A 22,472-nucleotide genomic window follows, 5' to 3' on the forward strand; every position below is an offset into this window, starting at 1 on the left:
CTGATGGCTTAATACTTTACTTTGTCAATTTGTTTCTTTCCATTTCTTACCCTTTCATTAGGGACTTATTACGAATCTGGCAGTCCACAGACCGCCAGGCTTGCGGGGGCACAGCAGTGGCCGTCTTCCGACCGGCCTATTGCGACCAGGGCAGACGGCCCGCCATGGGACCACCACAGCCACCAGGAATCAGAGCTCCCTGGCGGAGGCGCAGCAGTCTTGAGGCGTCAATGTGCTAGGCGGGGCTGCTGCGGCCCGGCAAGTATATTACGAGTTTCCTCACCGCCACACTTTTCATGGTGATGCGACCTCCATGGAGAGTGTAGCGGTGAGGAAACAGAGGGGGCCCTACAGTGCACCCTTGTGCCTCTGCACCATGGGGCGCATACAGGAGGCACATGTTGTGCCCACCTGTGTGCATGCACCCCAGTACCTGCACGGCATAGACTGCAGCAGTCCATGCCGTGCAGGTACTGATTTTGAAGTTCGCATTGCGCTGCCTATTTCATAGGCACCACCGTGGGAATGCCAAAGAACAGACAGACAGGAGAAAACTCCTAATCTGGCAGGCGGTTCAAACATGGGTTTGGTGAGGCGTGAGCCGGGCAGTCCCGCTAAAATCATAATAAGGCCCCAAGACACAATGCATGTTTAAACTGTGAAATCATTATACCAATAAGAATCATGTGATGTGTTTTAAAAGTAAAAAGAGTTTCTATACCTGTTCAAAGGAATGTTCTTTTTTGCAGATTCATGCAACAGAAAAGGTATTTCGTTTCAAATTACAATTTTTGTTGTACGCATTTGGATGCTACATTTAGGCGCAGTTTGATTTTTTTTGCTTTTTTTTTGTTGCATTTGTTTCCTAAAAAAAAGGAGAAATGATTTATGGCAGCAGCTTGTCAAGGCCAGGCCTCTTGGCTTTGTCAATGCTCAGACTGAAACACCTAGTGGCAGACTTACAAGCCCCTTGCGCCGCTTTTACGCCGCTGTAGCGTCAGCTTTGTGACGCAGCGGTGGCGCAAAAGATGCGCCATGGCGCGGGGTATTTACAACGTGACGCATCTCCCAGATGCATCACGTTGTAAAGCCCTGCGCCAGAAGGAGGCATTCCATCGCAGGGGGGGGGGCGTTCCAGGGCAGGATCCCCTCCCAAAAGTGGCTGAGTAAAAATCTACAAGATTTCACTCAGTCACTTTTGGGCCCATGTTGCGTCAAAAACCTGCGCCTGCTTGAAGCAGGCGTAAGGATTGACGCAGCATTGTGCACATAGGGGCCCCCTGGTTATTGCTGGAGCTGCGTCGCGCTTGCGAAGCAACTCCAGCAATGCGCCGCTTTTACGGCACAGATGCGTGATGCGTCTGTGCCATTTTTGCCCCATGGTGCGCCGCATTGTAAATGCGGCGCATCCATGGAGGCGGAGCTGCGGCGCACAATAACTGGCACATCCCTGCTGATATGCAGGGATGCGCCAGTAATTGTAAATCTGCCCCCTAGGACTTTAGAGTTTTGCGCCCCCCTACTTGTGAATTAGGAATAAGGCCTCATAAATCCTACACTGACTCAGATAGGGGGGCGCGTGCCAGCATTCGGTGCTCAGTGCAGGACACAGGTGCACCAGCGGCGTTCCCTGCAGTGAAGGGAGGCCTTCATTTCATAATCTGGCAGCGCAGGCCTGGATCCAAGCTGAAAAGAGACTCCTCTTGGAATCTGTCATGCCAGTTAAAGTGTTACTTAACATTGTGCACACCCCAGGCGCGTTCTTTCTTCTCCTCTGAAGGGGAAGGAAGTTTCTGATGACAAGGCCATCTGGAGAGCTGAAATGCTGGCTTAGCACCGCTTCCAGGAAACCCCTGGCTCCAATCCTCGGAAGGCCGCCTTGATCGGGGAGAACAGGCCCGGCATTGCTAAAATTTCATTTCTTTAATTGAGCTCGTAAATTCTGCCGCAGACAGAACTGCTGAGGAGCCGCAGGCCGACAACAAGGCCGCCGGCTCACGAGACCCTGCACTGAAATCAAGCCGCAGAAATGGTCCCTCGTTCACAAAGTATTTTGCGGCCAAGAGAGGCAACGCAGAGAGGTATCGGACTGATGAAAGATAGACAGCTTTTACAGCCAAAGTGTGTCCCCTTGGAACTTGCAGTCTTTTGAGAATTGGCCAAGCTTGAAAGCTCATCTGGTGCTAATGATAAATTGTTTTTGCATAGCTTTTCAAGCCACACTGATGCAGTTTCTAAGTGCTGTAAATAGGAGGTGTCGCTTTCGGTCAATTTCATTTAAAGGTATGGGGGAGATTACAAAGATATTACGCCGTGTTTGTGACGCAAATCGGCGCAAAATCTTTCTTTTCCAATTTTCCTATTGGAAATAACATAAGAGTAACACAAAGCAGCACTTTCCACTGCTTTGCATTACTTAGCTCCAAGGGGGCGTACCATGGGGGGGTGCATGGGCGTTCCCGTGGAATCACCCAAGGTTTCTGACGCTAATCCCAATTTACTAAATAAAGTAGACAGTGTTTAGCATCAGAAAACTGTGCCCTTTTGAAGAAAGTGCAAGGAAGGAGTAATGCTTTCATTTCCCCATCCCGACTTTGCACGTGCGCTTCCCTCCACACTACACATACAAAGAGGTAAAATGGTTTAAGTCAGTCTACGCAAAGTATGAAACCTATGTCAGACTCACGGAGACACCCTTGCACCATGGCGCAAAGGTGTATGCGTGGCGCACAGCAGCTGATTACAGCACCACCACTAGGGAAAAGGGAGGAGAGGGCCATATTTCAGTAAATTTGACACTCTCATCCTCTCTCTTTTTCACGCAGCATTCGTGGCTGCTGCACTACGCTGCTTGAAAAAGGGATAAATCTGCCCCATAATCTTTTGAGAATGCGCCCAGAAAGATGCTAGCAATAACTCGTTTTTATATAGCCCTATATACTTCAATTCTTCAGTTTCTCAGGGCTGTAAATAATAGGTGAATTTTAATAGCACTCCCTTGGACAATGTAGTCGTTTCAGCATTCGGCCAGAAAGATGCTTCATCTGCTACTTTTTTTAGTACAACATTTCATACTGCACTTCTACAGTTTCCACGTGCGGTAAGTTACTGCTGGCTAATTTATTGATACCCTTTTGGAAGTTGTGTAGTCTTTTGAGCAAATGGCCATTGAGATGGTTCATCTTCCGCTATGTAATAACCTGTTTTATGTAGCGCTTCCCACATGCAGCATGAAAGCGTCTGATTATGAGTGGGTCACTGTGTTTCGACCCGCATGTAAACCCTTGTTTGCAGACGGGTCGGAATTACAAGTTGGGAGGTATTTATTGCATCCGATAATTACTGGATTCGTGTAATACCTCAACCTTCATTAAATTTCAGCAGGGCAAAGATGCCAAAATGTAACAGTGGATATGGTTATCGTATTTACTGTACCATGCTTTAAACACTAAAAACCGAATGTCATTCCCCGAATACTCGCAATAGGCACTATTTATGGTATCCAATAAATAAAGTACCATGGTGTATTGTTATATATAAGGTGTGATAAATAGCTACTTGTTTCCCAACTCACTCACAAACAGGCCCTTAGTATTGTAAATATTGTAGTATTGTAAATAACAGGTGTTTCTATTGCCCAATTTAATGGTACCACTTTAGAAGCTGTAGACCTTTGAACATTCTGCCAGCAAGATAGTGCTTCACTCCCCATTTCTGCAGTTTTTAAGCGCTCTAAATAACAGGTGCTACTATTGCAACATATTTACCTACCAGTAACTTTATTTCTCGGAGTCTGTTCTTCCTTGTTCTAGTCTTGAATAAGTGAGGTGAGTTCACCTCCAAGACAGACATTGCTTAGCAGCTTATCCTTTCTTAAGTTAAACCCCCTCCCTAGTAGGCCTAGATTAAAACTCGCCTATCCAAGAACACATACTGTATTGTCCCAATCTCTCCAGATGCCTGGAAAACATGACCACCTGAGAGGGAGGGAGAGTGGGAAGTAAACAGTGGAATGAGGATTAATATAATTTTCAGTATGTAAATATAACATTACCTCCTTGTACACCTTCCTCGTACCAAAACACACAAAGCAGAGGGCAGAGGCTACTTAAGACAGCACACAAAAAATTGAATAGTGTCCTAAAGTAACAGATGGTGCGCGAAACCAGGGAGTACTTCCCTCTATACTCCCCACAACGTAGGAATAAATCCCACAACAAATTGCACTGCAAAGGGTTTCAGCACTCTTGTACACCAATATTAATGTGTCATATCACAATCCACATGTTAACAGCACAATAAAGAAGAATTGTCCAAATCCGGGGTGTATATTTTCAAATGCAGCTTTCCCTTTATTTTTCTTCAATAAATTCTCTCTCTCTCCACAATTCATAGAACATAGCCAACACGTTTCGTCTCCTGAGGGACTTCTTCAGGGATTCAATGTATGGCACAAAGTGTATCGCATCAACAGTCGCAGTATTTCTATTCCAATAGAGAAAGTATATGTGAAGTTCCCAAACTCGTGAGCAGCCTGATAACCGAACGTAACAGAAGTCAGTGTGTCTTCCTCATACCAGTCTTGATTAAATGATGAGTACCCAATCAAATGGCGATGTAACACTCAAAGAATCCAAATGATGCATCACCCATGCATAACTTTATTACATTATATGTGGTTTCTAGAACAGTATTTAATGTTCAAAGTTGCTTAAATGAAAGAACTTTTGAACCAGAATCTCTTTATCCAAACCCTTCACACTAAAGATGTCAGTGACATACAAACATGGAACAGCGAACGCTGACGTCCTGTCTATACCTGCTAAAGATTGGCCCTAACCCACCCCTCACCCCCTCCCAGGAAGGTGTCATTCCTCTAGTAGATATCCCTTGAATCATAAATGGACAGTGGATTCCCTTTACTCCTTAAGCCCTGGAAACAAAGGAGTAAATTAATCAGCTCAGAGTCCAGTGGAAGATTGTAGCCTTTAAACTGCTGGACCGAAATTCACAAAAAGAGAATCAGATTGTTGAAAAGAAGATACTTGTGAAAGATAGAGCAGACTTTTTTTCTGAGTAAGGTGTAATGTAATGCCGCTTCAGAAAACGTGTCAACACAATTTCTTCCTCCAAATGAAAAGAAGCAGCAACCCTCAGAACAAAGTTAGGACCCAATCTGAATTGGTTGCCAAGATAAAGCACCTAGTTATACCAACCCTGTATGCTAATATCCACCACACTTTAAAAGTGAACAAAGTAAGGTTTATAGACTCTAAAGGTTCAAATTTAGATCACAATAAAGACAGAAGCAGCAGAAGCGATTCCAAACTAGGAACAAGCATCCCAAGAGAGAGTCAAGAAGTAGAAAACCCCTCCAAGAGGCAAAGAGCAACATTCTAACCATCCAAGAAGAGAGAAGAAGAAGACAAATCCAATTAGAAACTATCTTGTTGGAACTGAATAATATGCTGACCCTTCCCAAACGGTCAGAAGACACCAGTGTAGTGTAGTTCCTATTTTCCCTATAGGCCCTGCGCATTGGAATAACATAAACAGCAGTATAGACGTAGAAGTGCGGTCTTCCAGGTCTCTACTGACTATGCTAACCTTAATTGGGTTTGTACCAACTAGCTCAGAGGTCACTGGAAACTTTCTTGACTGAATAGGAAGTGATCAGCTTCCCTGGTACAGACAAGAAGGCATTCAGTTTTCCAACAACCGCATAAACATGACAACTTTGCTCCTTAGAATAAGAGTCAATCTCTAGAGTCGTGTGAAACAATAGACAGCTATTTCACTCAGTCAGTTGAGCAGATTACTTTCACCAAGATGCAGAGAATGTAAATGTAAATGTATTTGAGCTTATATAGCGCACAGCTACCCACAAAGGGTTTCCCGGCGCTTGCTTAGGGAACCCGTCCTGGTATTCCCCTGTGAGATAACCCCGGCAGGGTATCCACAAGGTGAAAGCCAGGCATCCCGCCGCGAGGGGCCGTTGTGGAGATTAAGCAAGCTATTGCCCAGAGTCGCAGAGTGTGAACCCGTGAGTTGAGAAGGCACCGGAGCGAGAATTATCGAGTCCGTGGAATTTTTTGAGCCCAAGACCCGCCGAGGCGGGGAATTGAACCCTGGTCCAGGGCCGATCTCAGCTTCCGGGTCTGCCGCCTCTAACCCCTGAGCCACACTTCTCCACTGATAGAGAGACGGGCGTTTTCAATAAAAGGTATTATTTATTGAACAGTCTTTCTTCTCGTGCAAGAGAAATGAATTGCCACAATTGAAAGACTTGTTATTATAAAAAGTGCGTACAGTAAAAGGAGGATTGCAAAATACTGTAAAAGCATTGATATGGTTTCTTAGCCATACAATGGTTAAAATGAATAAAATATATACATTCATATATACATTTGACTAACGTACTCAACTGGTGCTTCTAACTACGCCTACCCCAGTGTACCTGACCTAAGCCTAATACTTGGGAGGGAGTAAGTAAGTAGCAGTTTAGTTAAGTTGGTTTTGCCAAGGTTTTGCTTCAAGAATTCTCTCTAAGGGTTTAGTCAACACCATACCTCTGGAATAGAATGTTGGAGGGCTGGTATCTCCTTTCAGGACTCGATATTCCAGTCACCCGCAAAGGTAGGCTGGAAACGCCAGAGCTGGATTTTCTCGGCAGGAGAAAAGACAGCGTCTTTCTCAGCGCGTCAAGGAGGAGGAGGGGCAGCGTCCATGGGCTGCTCGCATCTGCTGGGCTCTGCGAGGGACAGCTGTTCTGCTCCTGTATTCACCACACCATCGCATTTGCTTAAGGCAACGTTGGTAATATTTATACCTGAAAGGTGCCTTGTTTGACGTAAGTTTTTGGACATAAGACGTCAATAAAGATGTCACCGGAACTGGTCGTTCTTACAGTGCTCATTAGAGTTCTATTACTAATACAAACAAAGCAAGCGGGGCTTTCCCAGGTTGTTGGGGGTTTTATCTTGTTGAAGAACTTGGAGTGTAATCTAGGAATCTAAGATAGTGGCTTCTGCTGTGTCATCTACTGTAATGAGCTGCAGAGGCGAGATTCTGAAATATGGCTCTGATCGTTTAGGCCAGAGACGAGTTTCTGAAATATGGCTCTGATCGTTTATGCCATTATAGGGGTATGGATGGATTATAGCCATATAAGGGCATAAGGTCACAATATTTATCGGGGTCCTAGATTAGAACACGACACCCACTCCACGAATTTATGTCCATCAAATTACTAAAAACTAAAGCAATAAGATGCGCGTGTAACATTACCCACCCCAAAATACATATTTGCATTTGAGAATACATGAAAATATAGGTACTGTACGTCTTTAAGCATAGAAATCATTCAAAAATTATAGCATATGTAAACAGTTGAACGATTTTGCGAAAATTAAAGAATTACACATGAAATATCTCTTTATACAGAAAAGAAGGGCGAGAATATTCCATCACATATAAATGCATTTGCTGTAACATGTTGCTAGAGTCTGAGGTAAAGTTATTATGTCTCTAGATGTACCTAAAAATAGAAGTTCTGTTCTTTATGAATAGTTCTACTTTAAGCAAAGGTTTTTCGTGCCAGAAAAAAGGTAAATATTTTGAAAAAAGTGTTCAATTCCAAAAAAAAAATCCTTTTATGGTGAACGGGGGAATAGAGTGCTAGTAATTTTTTTGTTGATTAAAACTGAAGGCCGAATTCAGAGTTCACTGGAACGCTGTGTGTCGGAATGTTTTTCAAAAATCATTGTTTCTGTTCAGGGGAGAACATCATATCAGACAGGCTCTCAAAGAATTGGTCTTCAAAATCAGGTGACAGTTCGACCAAGTTCGATAATGCTGTAACTTGGCAGGTGTGAGAATGATTGCTATCATCAATGTCTGGATCAGCAATGCTCACAGAAGGTCGTACCTGGGTGATGTTGCTTTTATTCCTCGCTCCACTGTCGCCACCTAGTCGTAGCACAGGAGTCTCAACGAATGCCGTCATCAGGATTGGTAGCCGCTGGGGACAACACAATGCATGAGCCGTTACAGGACTTAGCAAAGTATCGATATCCATTGGTACTGCTGATGGAAGTGCAAGACAGATGTCCAACACGCATTCTTCTCCGCATAGCATACATCGAAGCACAGGTAAGATGCAGGTCTGCCATATAGGTCTGAATGAAAGAAACCAGGTCATGTTCAGATCTCTCAGCCTGGCCAATCCAAGGACTCTAGTTATGCGCTCCCGGTAGCGTACTGCTAAGATCGTTTCTTCCATCCTTGCCGGAGTCATGTCTGTGTTTTGGCTGCCATATCGGAGCAAGAGGGTCAAAAATAAAATGCCTGCTACAAGTCCCAAAATTAGGGGTATGCCGCCAAAGACTGAATGGACAAAATTAGGAATAATTCTTAGGATTGCTTTGAATGGTGTTAACAGTCCCGAAAAAATGGTCTTAAATATGCCTGGGATGCCTACGGCACTTGACATATTTAGAATTTGGCTAAGAATTTCTGTGAAATGCAGGGGGCAATTTGTTGATAAAAGGTCATGTATCTCCGATGTTGTCCTTGCAACTTGGAGATCATACGTCTCTTTTGATGACGTTATGGGCACTGTTGTCTGTAAAAGCACAGACTTTATTCTGCTTAAAGTATCAATTCGTATAGAAGAGACATTCAAACGACCAAATGGGAGTCTCGGAGTCTCCAGGGCCGTTTGGAAACAATGCTTGCATACAGCAAGTGACCATGGAAGTTACGCTTACGAGATATGCTTTCCCTGGCATGAGGCCACAACAGCTGTGATCCGTTATTAGAATGTAACTCCCGTTTGAGAGTTGCTTAAAGAAAGGCTCTATCTGCGTTGCAGGTGTGACATATTGGTGGCATAAAAGGTTGTTTGAAGTTCCTTCACAGGCCCCGTGTAAATTAATACCCTGGCACAAAAGTATACCGCTTAGTGAATGTTTGCAATTTTCACCACTAAGAAATACATTTTTGTTGCTGTCACTATAGCATGTGTGTGTATATGGTAATTTCCATGCTGACTTAATGTACCCTTTACCCAACCGTTCATACTGGCCAGTTGGTATACATTCAAGGCACTTTTTAAATTGGAAAGTTGTTATCGGAATTGTGATAAGCCCGTGTATTATCCATTCAATGACAGGTCTTTCTGACATTATCAATGGTAATCTCTCAAGTTTTTCGATGCTCAGGATTGTATAGTCTGCTCCCTTCTGTGCCAAGCTGATTTGTTTATCAGTAAGGTTAAAGATGGAAAACAATGACGTTGTGTTGATTAAACGCCATGGCACATAGCCTGAACGAAGATTTTGCAGCGTCCAGCCTAGCTGTACAATAGAACGCAATTGCGACTGGCCATTCTGTAACATTAGCAAGTCTTTGTCTATTATATCGATGGCGGATGATACAATACTGTCCAGTGAATATATTCTGGAGGACAGAGTCATTAACCCATTGTCCACAACAGAAAGTGATTTTTCCAAATTAATACGATCAATTTCTCGTATTTTTTCAGCAGTTTCAATTTGTGTTACTTTCCAAGCCTCGTTGTATGCCGCATAGATGCTGGCCGCTATGAAGCGTTTTTGCCTTTTTTTTGCCTGGTCCCATAATAAAATCGCGCAAATCAGCACCATCTTTAAGTAAAGATAAGTGTTGCTTAATTTCTGCCAGTGTGGATGTTTCTAGCCATTCAAGGCACAGCTTCCCTACACTGTATGTTGTTACTATCCCTGGATGTTGTCTCTGGGAGTATCTAGGGTCTGGTCTGGTCATTGTTAACCCCTGTGTTTTTTTCAGGAATCTATCTTGACAGTTATTCGTGTCAGTAGGCCAGATTAACCACTTTTTCCAATCAGGATGTGTTCTGTTTAGATGTAAAATTTGAGATACGTCTATTTCAATATCTGTGGTTACATTATAAGGTATTGGCTTTGGAATAGATGGTTTGTTAAGGTCTTTAATCTTAGCTAGGCCAAGACAGGATGTTTGGTGAATTGTGTCATTTAAGAACATTATTTGTTCTGGGATCATGCTGGCTCGAAATAATGCTTCTATGCCTTGTACCTGCCATTCTTTTGTACCCCAGATGGTTTTTGTTTCAATGTTATTCTTCCAAAAATCAAAACCAAATGTCATCATTTTTTCATAAAATGCTTCAGAATATATCAATTTAGTATTTGTCAGCATAGTTTTCAATCCTGTTTTATCTAACAGTTTATAATAAAACGTTTCTGCATTACTTGTATTAAACCCTGAGAAGTACTGGAATTTCTCATAGAATGTTTTCGAACTGCTTTTAGGTGGAGTAGCACAATGTTCCCATTGGTTATACTTTAAAACATTTCTCGGTTGTGCAGATTTATGTAAGTAATGGTCTCCATAATGTGAGAAGCAGTACATCTGCTCATAATTAGACGAACCTTGTAAATAATCATGTTCTGTAAATCTTGCTGACAACACTAAATCAGACATCTTATTATTTATACTTTCAAAATCCCAATCATCAGAAAATGTACTTGGTTTTACAAAGTCACTTAATGAAACCTTGAACTGGTGAGGATATTTCAGGATTTCCACCGGGCCATATACTTCATAGTCAGTCTTGTCCATACTACCCCGCCGGGTATTGGAATGGCTGTGACATTTACTGATGACAGTCCTCTTTTCTTCACGTGAGATGATTTGTGTGGTTTCAGGACTAAGTTGATGTTCTGACTTGCTGTGTCCATTGAATTGCAATAAATTTTCCTTCAATGAATTTTCCCAAACAAAGTATCATGATGAGCCAAAGCAGGAGTAAAAATACACCTAGCCCAAACCAAAACTCTAACCATGGAGAAATAAGGTAAGTTTTCTTGAGTTGATGAAAGAGTTCTGTTGCTTTTTCTTTAGAAGTCTTTGTTACTGGCGTCACTTCAGGGTCGTTTTGATCGTCAGAAAAGGTATCGAAGTTGATGAACTAGCCAGAGGCAGTTCTGTCAATTGTTGGAATTGTTTTCTCAATTTGTCTTTCGGTGGCACATTCTGATGCCACATCATTGTAGACTGGTGTTTCATGAGGATGTACCATGTTACAACGCATACCATTACAACTACCTACTGTTACAACGCGACCATTACAACGCATACCATTACAACGCATAGCGCTTTGAGGTGCTGGATAGTGGTAAGTATAATTTACTATTCTAACTCCAGTCCCTGTGGACCCTAGGGAAGGTGTTGGATAGTAAATTATACTTATTCCCTATCCTAGAGCGCCCCCCAGCGCAATGCGTTGTAATGGTATGCGTTGTAAAAGTCGCGTTGTAACAGTATCGCGTTGTAACAAATGCGTTGTAACAGGTGTATACCTTTCATGACGAACTGTTTCAATCTGTGTTTCAAGAGGCACGAGTTCCATGGCATTATTGCTTAGTCCCTCTCTGTGCACTGCAGGTTTATCAAATGTGATTAGTCTTTCAGTTTGAACCTCTTGGATTGTTGCAAATTTGGGTATTCTGTTGTTTCTTGGGATTCCACTTGGCCTACTGTTGATTATAGGCCACATGCTTGTGGTTTTACCAGGTCGATTGATACAACTCGGTTCTCCTTTTTACCAGCAAGAGGCGGTAGTACTACTGATCTTGTTCCGTTGATTGCTAAGACAGGCACTGCTTTTCTGTATGAAGGCCCAAATTCCTTCTTCACCGCTATTTTTTCTCTGACTAGATCCCCAATCTTTGGAATCCAGACAGGTCTTGCTGGGGCTGGTGGTGCCTCTTCAGTGGTAGTTGGCTGTTGCTTTAACTTTATATTGCTTAAGGATTTTCTTGTTTCATTCAAGTCCTGTAAAACAGCCAAATGATCTTTGATGTCAAAGTCTTTATCTTTTACCACTGAAGCCTGACTATTGAGGTCTTGAATATGCATTGTAGTTCCGAACAATAGTTTGTAACGGGCTGAATTTCTTGGCAAGTTGTTTAGACTAAGTTGGACACTTATTAAATGTTTGACCCACCCATCACCCGAACCTAATACCTTCGCTGTTATAGATTGCTTTATGTCTCGGTTTTTTCTTTCCACTACACTGTTCCCCTCAGGGTGTGATGGACAAGAGTATGGCAACCCAAAGCCCATACTGGCCATGGCCTCCTTATAAGCTCGAGAGCTGAAAGCAGGACCCTGGTCAGAATGGAACATGGCAATTGCGTATGTGCCGATAAAGACTCGCAGATCTTTTATAACAGTTTTGGCGTCAGCCGAGCGCTGGGGCCACATCCATATGAATCTCGTACAGGAATCCACTGCGACCATGATATATTTATAGTTGCCGTCCCTTTGTAGGGGACCACAGTGGTCCAGGTAAACAGATGCTAATGGTTTATCTGAGATTAGAAGCGGTGTCTGCGCTGGTCGTTTTACTGTTGATACTTTCATTCTTTGGCATATTTCGCATTCTAATACGTATTTCTTAGTTTGTATTCTCATGCGAGGCCAGCAATATCTCTGTTTTAATAGTGATATGGTTGCAGAAACGCCAGCGTGTGTGCGAAGCAAGCCCTTCATGTGCCACTGTAATTAGTCCTAATCTGTGTTCCATGTTTGGAATTACTCTATCCCCCACTCCAGGGATTCGAGCAAAAGGAACATTATTTGTATCTGTTAGATATAAGTACTTTTCTGGAAAGCCTTTTGGGAGTGTTTTACTATGATTTTTTACTGACGCACTGACAGCTTGTAGAATGTCGCTGTCTATTTTTGTTTGTGACAGAGTGATAGCAGCTACGGAAGCCGTTTGCACAGCTGCCTTCGCGGCTTCATCAGCCAATGAATTCCCTGCAACGTGAACGCCATCACGTTGATGACTCAGAGTGTGTATCACGTGAGTCTTTTGTACTTCTTCTCGTAAGAGAACTACTTGTTCCCAAAGCATTTTATGCTTGATTAGGCCACCTTTTGCATCATTGAACCCATTTTCCACCCAATTCTGCAAGTATTCATTATAAGATTGTACGCAATAATATGAATCGCACACTATGAGTGTGGGGAATTCGCGATCGGTATTTTCAAGCGCCATCTTAAATGCTACTAATTCGGCTCGTTGAGCTGAGCAATCTCCTAGAGATTGTGTTTTAGTGACCAGTGGTCTAAATTTTCCTTTGTGCCAACGACCTTTAACAATCGCGCACGCAGCACTATAAGCTTGTTTACCCCCAACTGCGGGTTGTGCTGATCCGTCAGTATATATGATACTTCCGTATTCTTCTAGAGGCAGGATTTCAATTGGCAGAGGACATTCATATTCATATTGTAAAAATTCCTGTGTTTTTAAGTTAGGATCAAATTCGTAAACCACGTCTGTTGCAGCAAGAGAATTAACCCGTTGGATCCATCTTGGATGCAAAGCTTTAGCATTAGGAATGCTCGCTTTAGTTACCGCTTCTAAAGCAGGTATAGGTGTAACGATTATTATTTGTTTACCTTGTGCTAGGGCCCTTTCTTTTGCTACAGCAGTCTGAACCGCAGTTAGAATTTTTTCAGTTGAACTGAATTTTATTTCAGCTTTTGTGTACAAATGTGATTTGTAAGCAATTGGTACCGTTTCTCCCTCTTTAGAGGTTAGGTATGTGAATCTGCATCTTCCTGGGATGACTTTGATTACAAGGATTCGTGTATTGTCACGTGTATCTAATTTTGTTTTTGCTAACATGTCTGTTTGCAGTGATCTCAAAATTTCTGTATGTTTTTGAGTCCAGTTGATTGGTTTAAAATCAGGTTTAATTAGTTCGTAGAGAGGTTTAACCCTCTTCGCATAATTTAGAATGTAAGTTCTTCCGAAATTCAGTAAAACTTGAATCGATTGTAAGTTCTTCAGCGTTTTTGGTGCTTGGAGTACAGCGCACTTCTCTAAGAAGTTGTCCGCTAGGCTTTTTCCTTCACTTGATAATTCGTATCCTAAAAATAATACTGTCAGATGGGCAATTCAAGACTTTTTAAAGTTGAATTTGTAACCCTCTGCTGCAAACCCAAGTATTATGGTGTTTTCCCTTTTCAAGTGAGTCTCCAAGTCGTCATCAGTTAGATAGATGTCATCAACGTAAGATAATGCCTCATCATCATATATTTGTAGTAACTCTGTTACTCTGGCTGAAAATAATCCTGGGCTGTTCTTGAATCCCTGTGGGAGCCTACAGAAATTTTTCTGTGACCCCATTACTGAGAAAGCGGTCAAGTATCTGCTTTCTGGTGCAATATTTTGACAAAAGAAACCATTAGATATGTCTAATGTCGTTTTATATTTTTTGTGAACTATGTTATTCATTAGTGCAGCACTATGCGAATTTTGTACTGCAAATGTTTTAAAACATGAGTTTAGGTGTCTGTAGTCCAAAACTAGACGATATGAATCGTCCGGTTTGGAGACAGGAAACAAAGGATTGTTCATTTGAGAGGTGCATGTTTCAATTACCCCCTGGTATTCAAGTTGATCTAAAATCTCCCTGACTTGTTTTTTAGCTTCTTGCTTAATTGGATACTGCCTTTGTGCAGTCGGTTGACTTTTTAACTGGATTTTGTGAGGAGGAGAGTCCTCATCCCATCCTACATGATTTTTATATAATGCTGGTGCCTGAGCCACTGCCCATTTCCTTGCATATATATATTTAGTGTGAATCGGAATGTGATTCGAGAAGGCAGGCATAATCATTTCTTTGCCACGAGGGCACTCCCTGACAAACTCTGGGGGCCAATCTTTTTCAGCCAACAGGATGTCATAGCCTTTTGAGAGTTTATCCCAAAATAGACCCCTTATTGTCCTAGTCTTATCTTCCTCTATACGCAGTGTTATTTCGTATATCTTATGGGGCTCGCTAACTCTGGTATCGGCAGTTTCTACTTGAATGTATTCATTTGTGTCCACTGTCTCCAGATGACTCATCAGGATCTTGCGAGCTATGGTGATTTCTGCTGCACTGTCTAACATTGTCTGTGCCCACTCCCCATTTTTCAGCTGTGTCCTCAGTATTCTCGGCATATTCGATTACTCTAATAAAGGCTACCTTCTTCTTTGGAAATTGTAACTTTTTACTATGAGCAGGTTCCTTGTCTTTGGACTTGGTGTGCTCTCCTGGGTCTAACCGTCCTCTTCTTTCCAATTTCTGCGAAAAAGATCGAGAGGGACGTGTATCAATACTTTGATATCTATCAGGCTTCTTCAATTTATCCCTATTTCTAAGGTTATATCTTTTCTCAGAGGGTTCCCTTTTCCAAGTTTGATTTGTAAGCCAATCCAATAAACCTCCTGTCTCACAGAAAATACTGTGAAAGCAGTACAAACTGCAATAGCGAATGAACGAGAACTAGCACATGGCAAAAGGATCAATGTCCTCACAGCGGAATCCGCCTTCGAGGCGCTATTCAGCCCAGTAAACCTGCCTACAGTGTCACTGGATCTGAAATGGATACAGTATGTAAATTCTCTTGGCGCGGGAGATGTGAAATACTATTTCGCCCCGCACATGAAAAAACTGAATGATTTGACATATGAACAAGAATATCCTCTGCCAATCAAAATTCTTCCTCTACAACAGTACTCCTGTATAATCTACACAGACAGATTTGTAAAGCACTACAATATTGAAAACAAATCGTACGATGCAGCCTGCGCCATTGTTAAAGGTCGCTGGCTGTGCGGTAAATTCAGACCGAAAATAACAAAAACTGAATCAGTGAGAAACTGTTCGGCTCAGCGAGCTGAAATCAGATCTTTAAAGGTGGCGCTTGAAAATGCAGAACGTGAATTCCCGACACTAACTGTGTGCGATTCACATTTTTGCGTCAACTCTTACAATAACAAGTTAAAGAGCTGGGTTCAAAATGATTACAAAGATGGCACAGGTACCACAATCAAGCATAACATGCTTTGGAAACAGGTAGTTCTTTTACAGAAAGAACTACAAAAGACTCACGTGATACACACTCTGAGTCATCAACGTGATGGCGTTCACGTTGCAGGGAATTCATTGGCTGATACAGCCATAGCGGAAGTAACTAAACCGGCTTCCGTAGCCACAAAAAAGCGTTCAGAAAAATACATAGACGGGGAAACCATGCTGGCAGTAAAGACGTCCTTAAAAGGCGTCTGTGCAGCACTACCCATGAACTATCCACTCAATTATGCATACTTAATTGATGCAAACTCTGTTCCTTTTGCTCGAATCCCTGGAGTGGGGGATAGGGTAATTCCAAACATGAACCGGAGAAAGTTTCGCACACATGGGTGAAGGTCCAAGGCACATACAGATGAAGGAATCTCTGACTGAATTACAATCAGTATACTGGTGGCCGGAGATGAGCATGCACCACTATAGATATGTAAAGAACTGTCCGGACTGCGACAGAGATCGCAGCAGCGAGTCAAGCGCAGCAATGCCATGGCCTGGTATGTAGGAAGCGTAATGCTGTCTATATACAAACCTGCGTCCTATTAATTGTTTAAGACTAGATTCACTTAGAAAATGTGACCCCAGCGCTCGGCTGACGCCAAAACTGTTATAAAAGATCTGCGAGTCTTTATCGGCACATACGCAATTGCCATGTTCCATTCTGACCAGGGTCCTGCTTTCAGCTCTCAAGCTTATAAGGAGGCCATGGCCAGCAGGTTGCGATACTCTTGTCCATCACACCCTGAGGGGAACAGTGTAGTGGAAAGAAAAAACCGAGACATAAAGCAATCTATAACAGCGAAGGTATTAGGTTCGGGTGATGGGTGGGTCAAACATTTAATAAGTGTCCAACTTAGTCTAAACAATTTGCCAAGAAATTCTCTAAAAGGTTTCAGCCCGTACGAACTATTGTTCGGAACTAGAATGCATGTTCAGGACCTTGATAGTCAGGCATCAGTGGTAAAAGATAAGAATAAAGACTTTGACATCAAAGATCGTTTGGCTGTTTTACAGGACTTGAATGAAACAAGAAAATCCTTAAGCAACATAAAAATAAAGCAACAGCCAACTACCACTGAAGAGGCACCACCAGCCCCAGCAAGACCTGTCTGGATTCCAAAGATTGGGGATCTAGTCAGAGAAAAAATAGCGGTGAAGAAGGAATTTGGGCCTTCTTACAGAAAAGCAGTACCTGTATTAGACATCAATGGAACAAGATCAGTAGTACTACCGCCCCTTGCTGGTAAAAAAGAGAACAGAGTTGTATCAATCGACCTGGTAAAACCACAATCATGTGGCCTATAATCAATCAATCAGTAGACCAAGTGGACTCCCAAGAAACAATAGAATACCCAAATTCGCAACAATCCAAGAGGTTCAAACTGAAAGACTAATCACATTTAATAAACCTGCAGTGCACAGAGAAGGACTATGCAATAATGCCATGGAACTCGTGCCTCTTGAAACACAGATTGAAACAGTTCGTCATGAAACACCAGTCTACAATGATGTGGCATCAGAATGTGCTACCGAAAGACAAATTGAGAAAACAATTTCAACAATTGACAGAACTGCCTCTGGCTACTACATCAACTTCGATACCTTTTCTGAAGATCAAAACGACCCTGAAGTGACGCCAGAAACAAAGACTTTTAAAGAAAAAGCAACAGAACTCTTTCATCAAATCAAAGAAGTATATCTGGATGCACCATTGATTGAGCATTGGATTATATCAGGGGTACTTATACTCCTATTAGGCCTAATATTGGTTTTAATTTTAGGAACATTTATTACAATTTAATGGACACAGCAAGCCAGAACATCAACTTAGTTCTAAAACCACACAAATCATCCCACGTGAAGAAAAGAGGACTATCATCAGTAAACGTCACAGCCATTCCAATACCCGGTGGGGTAGTATGGGACAAAACTGACTATGAAGTATATGGCCCGGTCGAAATCCTGAAATATCCTCACCAGTTCAAGGTTTCATTAAGTGACTTTGTAAAACCAAGTACATTTTCTGATGATAGGGATTTTGAAAGCATAAATAATATGATGTCTGATTTAGTGTTGTCAGCAAGATTTACAGAACATGATTATTTACAAGGTTCGTCTAATTATGAACAGATGTACTGCTTCTCACATTACGGAGACCATTACATACATAAATCTGCATAACCTAGAAATGTTTTAAACTATAACCAATGGGAACATTGTGCTACTCCACCTAAAAGCAGTTCGAAAACATTCTATGAGAAATTCCAGTACTTCTCAGGGTTTAATACAAGTAATGCAGAAACATTTTATTATAAACTGTTGGATAAAACAGGGACAAAAACCATGTTGACAAATACTAAATTGATATATTCAGAAGCATTTTATGAAAAAATGATGACATTTGGTTTTGATTTCTGGAAAAATAACATTGAAACAAAAACCATCTGGGGTACAAAAGAATGGCAGGTACAAGGCCTAGAAGCATTATTTCGAGCCTGCATGATCCCAGAACAAATAATGTTCTTAAATGACACAATCCACCAAACATCCTGTCTTGGCCTAGCTAAGATTAAAGACCTTAACAAACCGTCTATTCCAAAGCCAATACCTGATAATGTAACCACAGATATTGAAATAGACGTATCTCAAATTTTACATCTAAACACACATCCTGATTGGAAAAAGTGGTTAATCTGGCCTACTGACACGAATAACTGTCAAGATAGATTCCTGAACAAAACACAGGGGTTAAAACTGACCAGACCACGTACAGTGACGGGAACGAACCTGGGTACGGGATGGATAGATGGCTGCTGCCTGGGGGAAACTATGAGATTGCACTCTACTCAAAACCAGGCAAACTACACCTCACAGGCCCGACACAACACTCAGTACAGATATGGCACATTGCTCAGCAGGAACTGGGGTGGTCAGGTGTCCTTACAATGTCAACTCCACTTTGGGCCTCTGAAAAGCTTGGTAATCTAGGGCGTACCAAAGGGTTCCGTAACTGGGACCTTATAGGGATATCACAAATAAAAGACCTCTGGGGCCCTAAAGGCATCCACACCTTCGCCCACCTACAGGACACATACGACCTGGCTCAAACCGAACACTTTCGGTACATGCAAGTGCGACACTCCCTACAGGCAAACATTCCAACGGATGCAACACTGCCGCAGGCTTCTCCACTAGAGGACAGAATACTGGACGGACTCATCCCAGAACACGCCATCTCCCTTACCTACAGAAATTTGATAAATAATCCCCCTGACACGCTTCTTCCCCTAAGGGAGAAATGGGTCAATGACGGACTGGAGATTGATGAGGAGGAATGGATGTTTGCTCTCGCCTGTCCTAGAGAGGTAGCGATATCGGCCAGACTGCGCCTAGTCCAACTAAAAATCTTACACAGGGTGTACATCTCCTGCACTAGGCTTCAAGCGATGAGGAGGGGGGGAGACGGGCTCTGCAGGAGAGGTTGTGGAGGGGCAGGTTCTTTCACATATTGTGGTACTGTCCGATAGTGCAAAAGTACTGGACGAGAGAATTGCGGTGTATGCAGGAGGTTTGGGAAGTTGAGATTCGGCCTGACGCCAAGCGATGCCTCTTGAACATTTGGGAACCCACGGACCTGCCCTCGAGAGGGAGAATCTGGGCGACGCTAGGACAGATGATAGCAAAGAGGAACATCGCTAGACTGTGGGGAGCCCCTACTCCACCGAAACTGACAGACTGGCAAAGCGAAATGGATTGGTGCATGCTGCAAGAAAAGACTGTGTACATAGCAAGAGGGTGTCCCCGCAAATGGGTAGAAGTGTGGTCAAGGTGGAATGACTTTCGGGGTAACATCTGTGAGCCTCCTCCTATCTCGCAGTCCGGAACAGAAGATCTAGTCTAGGCGGTTCCCAAGTGGCTGTAATCGTGGTTCTGAATACACTTCGGATGCATCTCTGGTGCTCAATGAAGTCGAAATCAAAACACTTCACTGACCGTGTTTGTTTCTTCTTTTCATCTCTTTTCTCTTTTTCTTTTCCCCCTTTTTGTTTTTTTGACCACATATGCTTCTTGAACACTTTCAACAACGGTTAATGCTATAAAATATAAAACCAGACCTACATATATCCGCATCCTGAACGACAACCAGACCACACACACTGTTGTACAACGCCGCCGTACCCCCGGGATGTCGGCAAAGGGGCTGTGTGACTTAACTATGAACACAAACGTTAACCAGGTGCTGCGGGCCCAGGGTTGAAGGCGTAAAGCTGTGTAAATGCTTCTGTGGTAATAAAGGTCTTCAAAAAAAAAAACAACAACTGACCAGACCAGACCCTAGATACTTCCAGAGACAACATCCAGGGATAGTAACAACATACAGTGTAGGGAAGCTATGCCTTGAATGGCTAGAAACATCCACACTGGCAGAAATTAAGCAACACTTAACTTTACTTAAAGATGGTGCTGACTTGCGTGATTTCATTATGGGCCCACGCAAACAGCGTCAGAAACGCTTCATAGCGGCCAGCATCTATGCGGCATACAACGAGGCTTGGAAAGTAACTCAAATTGAAACAGCTGAAAAAATACGAGAAATTGATCGTATTAATTTGGAAAAATCACTTTCTGTTGTGGACAATGGGTTAATGACTCTGTCCTCCAGAATATATTCACTGGACAGTATCGTATCATCTGCCATCGATATAATAGACAAAGACTTGCTAATGTTACAGCATGGCCAGTCGCAATTGGGTTCTATTGTACAGCTAGGCTGGACGCTGCAAAATCTTCGTTCAGGCTATGTGCCATGGCGTTTAATCAACACAACGTCATTGTTTTCCATCTTTAACCTTACTGATAAACAAATCAGCTTGGCACAGAAAGGAGCAGACTATACAATCCTGAGCATCGAAAAACTTGAGAGATTACCATTGACAATGTCAGAAAGACCTGTCATTGAATGGATAATACACGGGATCATCAGTATTCCGATAACAACTTTCTGATTTAAAAATTGCCTTGAATATATACCGACTGGCCAGTATGAACAATTGGGTAAAGGGTACATTAAGTCAGCATGGAAATTACCATATACACACACATGCTATAGTGACAACAACAAAAATGTATTTCTTATTGGTGAAAATTGCAAACATTCACTAAGCGGTATACTTTTGTGCCAGGGTATTAATTTACATGGGGCCTGTGAAGGAACTTCAAACAACCTTTCATGCCACCAACATGTCACACCTGCAACGCAGATAGAGCCTTTCTTTAAGCAACTCTCTAACGGGAGTTACATTCTAATAACGGATCACAGCTGTTGTGGCTTGATGTCAGGAAAAGCATATCTCGTAAGCGTAACTTCCATGGTCACTTGCTGTGTGCAAGCATTGTTTCCAAACGGCCCTGGAGACTCCGAGACTCCCATTTGGCCAAGTTTGAATGTCTCTTCTATACGAATTGATACTTTAAGCAGAATGAAGTCTGTGCTTTTACAGACAACAGTGCCCATAACGTCATCAAAAGAGACGTATGATCTCCAAGTTGCAAGGACAACATCGGAGATACATGACCTTTTATCAACAAATTGCCCCGTGCATTTCACAGAAATGCTTAGCCAAATTCTAAATATGTCAGATGCCGTAGGTATCTCAGGCGTATTAAGAACGATTTTTTCGGGACTGTTAATACCATTCAAAGCAATCCTAGAAATTATTCCTAATTTTGTCCATTCAGTCTTTGGCGGCATACCCCTAACTTTGGGACTTGTAGCAGGCATTTTATTTTTGACCCTTCTGCTCCGATATGGCAAGCCAAAACACAGACATGACTCCGGCAAGGATGGAAGAAACGATCCTAGCAGTACGCTACCGGGACCGCATAACTAGAGTCCTTGGATTGGCCAGGCTGAGAGATCTGAACATGACCTGGTTTCTTTCATTCAGACCTATATGGCAGACCTGCATCTTACCTGTGCTTCGATGTATGCTATGCGGAGAAGTATGTGTGTTGGACAACTGTCTTGCACTTCCATCAGCATTACCAATGGATATCGATACTTTGCTAAGTCCGGTAACGGCTCATGCATTGTGTTGTCCCCAGCGGCTACCAATCCTGATGACGGCATTCGTTGAGACTCCTGTGCTACGACTAGGTGGCGACAGTGGAGCGAGAAATAAAAGCAACATCACCCAGGTACGACCTTCTGTGGGCATTGCTGATCCAGACATTGATGATAGCAATCATTCTCACACCTGCCAAGTTACAGCATTATCGAACTTGGTCGAACTGTCACCTGATTTTGTAGACCAATTCTTTGAGAGCCTGTCTGATATGATGTTCTCCCCTGAACAGAAACAATGATTTTTGAAAAACATTCCGACACACAGCGTTCGCGTGAACTCTGAATTCGGCCTTCAGTTTTGATCAACAAAAACTACTGAAAGGCGTTGGAACTCTATTCCCCCGTCCACTATGAGAAAAATAATTTTTTTAATTGAACACTTTTTCAAAATA

The sequence above is a fragment of the Lissotriton vulgaris genome, chromosome 11 (assembly GCF_964263255.1).
Source record: "Lissotriton vulgaris chromosome 11, aLisVul1.2, whole genome shotgun sequence".
NCBI classification, from domain to species: Eukaryota; Metazoa; Chordata; class Amphibia; order Caudata; family Salamandridae; genus Lissotriton; species Lissotriton vulgaris.